The sequence below is a fragment of the Silene latifolia genome, chromosome X, assembly GCF_048544455.1.
Source record: "Silene latifolia isolate original U9 population chromosome X, ASM4854445v1, whole genome shotgun sequence".
Classification (NCBI taxonomy): domain Eukaryota; kingdom Viridiplantae; phylum Streptophyta; class Magnoliopsida; order Caryophyllales; family Caryophyllaceae; genus Silene; species Silene latifolia.
Genome location: NC_133537.1, coordinates 154,719,778 through 154,723,227, shown reverse-complemented (window position 1 = coordinate 154,723,227; position 3,450 = coordinate 154,719,778). Strand labels below are relative to the sequence as shown.

The 3,450-nt window shown below is 41.2% G+C and overlaps 1 non-coding gene across 1 annotated transcript; it reads right to left on the bottom strand.

Moving 5' to 3' along the window:
- Positions 1–1,197: 1,197 nt before the first annotated feature.
- Positions 1,198–1,304, bottom strand: LOC141624466 (small nucleolar RNA R71). Its single transcript, XR_012534273.1, has one exon. It is a non-coding gene; the product is annotated as a small nucleolar RNA R71 (small nucleolar RNA).
- Positions 1,305–3,450: the final 2,146 nt, after the last annotated feature.

Below are 3,450 nucleotides of genomic sequence, written 5' to 3'. Positions count from 1 at the left end.
TAGACCATGCATGTTGTTGAGTAGGGAAGATTAAGTCGACTTGTAGGTGTTGTACAATCTAATCGATTCGGCTCGGGACCCAAACTTTCCTAGGATTGTAAGATATAACCCAACTCAATCCATCACAACAATAATTGCTTGCTTATAATTTGAGAACATGTTTGTATGATCATATCCCATGATTCCCCTATGATCCCATGACACCCTAGTGCCTTTAATCAATTGTTTACACCCCTTTAATTCATCTTGCTTGTTTATTTTCATTGTTATTCTAGTTTAGTAACCTTCTACATCAACCCAATTTGTGACACCCCTTAGACACCATTAGTTACAATAGAAATCTCATTTCAACTCCCGTCCCTTGGGATCCGACCTTTACTTGCCTCTTTACTAATTGTAGAGTTGCTTGTTAAGCTATAAATTGTGTTTTGATTCGACCGTGACCAACGACCACATCTATTTATTTGTGAATGCAAAACGGACCGATCAAAAATGGCGCCGTTGCCGGGGACGGTGTTTGTTTGATTTAGATTTCCTTTTTGTTATTAGTTGTGTCTTTCTTCGCCTTGAGGAAGTAAAAATCCTCAAGGTTTGTTCTAATTGTTTTTGAGTTGTTTGATATTTTGCATGTCTAGAAGGTTACAAAGTGATTTGTTACCTTTTGACCGTGAAATCGAAAGAACCTTGACGAATAATAGGAGACTTGTTAGGAGGAATTTGAGAGGTGTTGGTGAAGTTGTTCAACCCACTAGTGAGTTTGTCAATCCTTTCGCAATAGAAGGAGAAGAAAACCCATTACACAATACCCTACAAAATCCACCTACAATGCCAAAATTCTCGTCACACTCCGTACCCACCGAGGAGAACCTACCAAATGGTACACCTACACCGCAACATCTCACCGGAAATTTTATTGCCAAGTCCGCCTTCATCCAACTAGTTGAGAGGAGCCAATTCGGGGGAATGCCTAGTGAGGACCCTCATTCTCATATGGAAACCTTTTGCGATTATTGTGATGCTATCTCTCAAACGGGCGTGACTCAAGACCAAATAAGATGGGTCTTATTTCCTTTTTCCTTAATCGGCACCGCAAAGCAATGGTTGAAGGGCCTTGATAAGGCCACCCTTGGAATAGATTCTTGGAAGAAGTTGGCTCTAGCTTTCTACAAAAAATTCTACCCACCGGAAAAGACCAACATGCTAAGAGCTCAAATTACGGGTTTCAAGCAAAGGGATGAAGAGTCTTTGTATGAAGCTTGGGAGCGGTTCAAAGGAATTTGTCGCTCATGTCCTCACCATGGACTTAGCGAATGGGTTTTGGTGCAACAATTTTGGAATGGTTTATATGAAGATTCTAGGAACATTCTCAATATGGGATCAAATGGAATGTTCACCGAAGTTGATGACAATCAAACATGGAACAAGATTGAGGAAATGGCGGTCCATAATTCACAATATAGTAGACCTCGCAAGGCTACTAGAGGAGGAAAGCATGAAGTGGACTCCGTTACTCAATTGGGTGCTCAACTTAGTGCTCACATTGACACAATCAACTTGATGTTTGAACAAGCTATGGCTAGACTTGAGGAAAACTCAAAATCATCGAAGCATCATGTCAATGCCATGACGGCATCCTCATCAATCCCAAGTGGGATATGTGAGAATTGTGGAACTTTGGGTCATGACCCAAGTGAGTGTAGGGGAACAACCGAACAAGTTAATGCTTTCCAAGCTTACAAAAGTGGTACCCCTTATTCAAATTTTTACAATGAAAACACCAAGTTCCATCCAAATCTCTCATACAAAAGCCAAAATGTTCAAAACCCTCAAACAACATACACTCCACCACCCATGAGAAACCAAAATGAAAGACCCTTTTACAATCAAAACCAAGGTTACCAAAATCAAAATCCATACAATCACCAAAATGACCAAGGCTTTGATGTCCAAAAAGCGGTCCTCCAAATGCAAAAGAATCAACAAGAATTTTTCACCCAAATGCAAAAAGATAGCCAAGCAAAAGAAACCACCATCAACAACATTCTAGCTCACACCAAGATGTTGGAAACACAATTGACTCAACTAGCATCTTCAAGCTCACAAAGACAAAAGGGGCAATTACCACCTCAAAGTAATCCCCTAGACATGAAACGGTTAGTGCCATTCACTTGAGAAGTGGTACAAGGTATGAAGCACCGAAGAAGCAAGTTGAGGATGAAGTTGTGGAAGCTAGTGAAAAGGAAGAAATTGTGCAAAACTCCAAAGATGGAGAATCATCAAAAGAAGAAAGTTCAAAGAAAAATGAAGACAAGGCCAAAGAGAAGGAGCCCATTGTGATTAGACTTCCTTTTCCAAGTCGTCAAGCCAAGCCCAAATTTGATGATCAACTTGGAAAGTTCATGGAAATTGTGAAGAATTTAGAAGTCTCAATTCCTTTCACGGAATTAATCAACCACGTTCCGGCTTATGCAAAGTACATGAAAGATATCCTCACAAAGAAGAAGTCGATCCGGAAACTTGAGACTATCGCCTTCACTAAGGTGAGTAGTGCAATACTTCAAGGGAGTTCACCTCCAAAGTTAAAGGATCCGGGAAGCTTCTCAATACCGTGTACCATTGGCGACACGACGATCAACAAAGCCTGATGTGATCTAGGGGCTAGTGTGAGTGCCATGCCGTACTCGGTAAGTAAAAGGTTGGGAATGGGAGAACTTAAATGCACCAACATCACACTTCAAATGGCCGATAGATCGACGAAGACACCATTAGGGATATGGGAAGATGTCCCCGTGCGAATTGGGAAGTTTTTCATCCCGGTGGACTTTGTCATTGTTGATATGGAGGAAGATTCCAACATTCCAATCATCCTAGGAAGACCTTTTCTACACACCGCCGGTGCGGTGATTGATGTGAAACATGGAGAGCTCACTCTAGAAGTGGGAGATGAAAGCATAACTTTTAATCTTGACAAGACCATGAGAGCTCCTCATTTGCATGAGCCATGTTTCAGGATTTATCATTATAGCCGAAAAGATGAAAGGAAGAAATCGGAACTCCAATGGAGGAAGAAAATTGAAGATGCTCCATTCAAAGAGCAAGTGAATTGTGACAAGGAGAGCTTGCAAAGCTCATCAAAATCAACCAAGGAAGAAGAGGATGGCCTCATTGGCCAAGAGAAGAAATTGGGAGAGTTGTCTCCATCTAAGCAAGAGATTTTCAATGATCAACTCAATGAAGTTTGTGGTCTTTGGGACGACGAGTTTGAAGGGATTTTTAATCCCTACATTGGGCATGCCATCGATCATGATCAACAACAAGGGCCACGGTCTATTGAGGACCTCTACCATAATAATGAACAAGCTTTTGATTACTTTTTCAAGGTGTTGAGCAACATAAACAACACCTTGAACATGCCCCCTTGACATCTCATCAAGAATGAGAGTTTGGTGG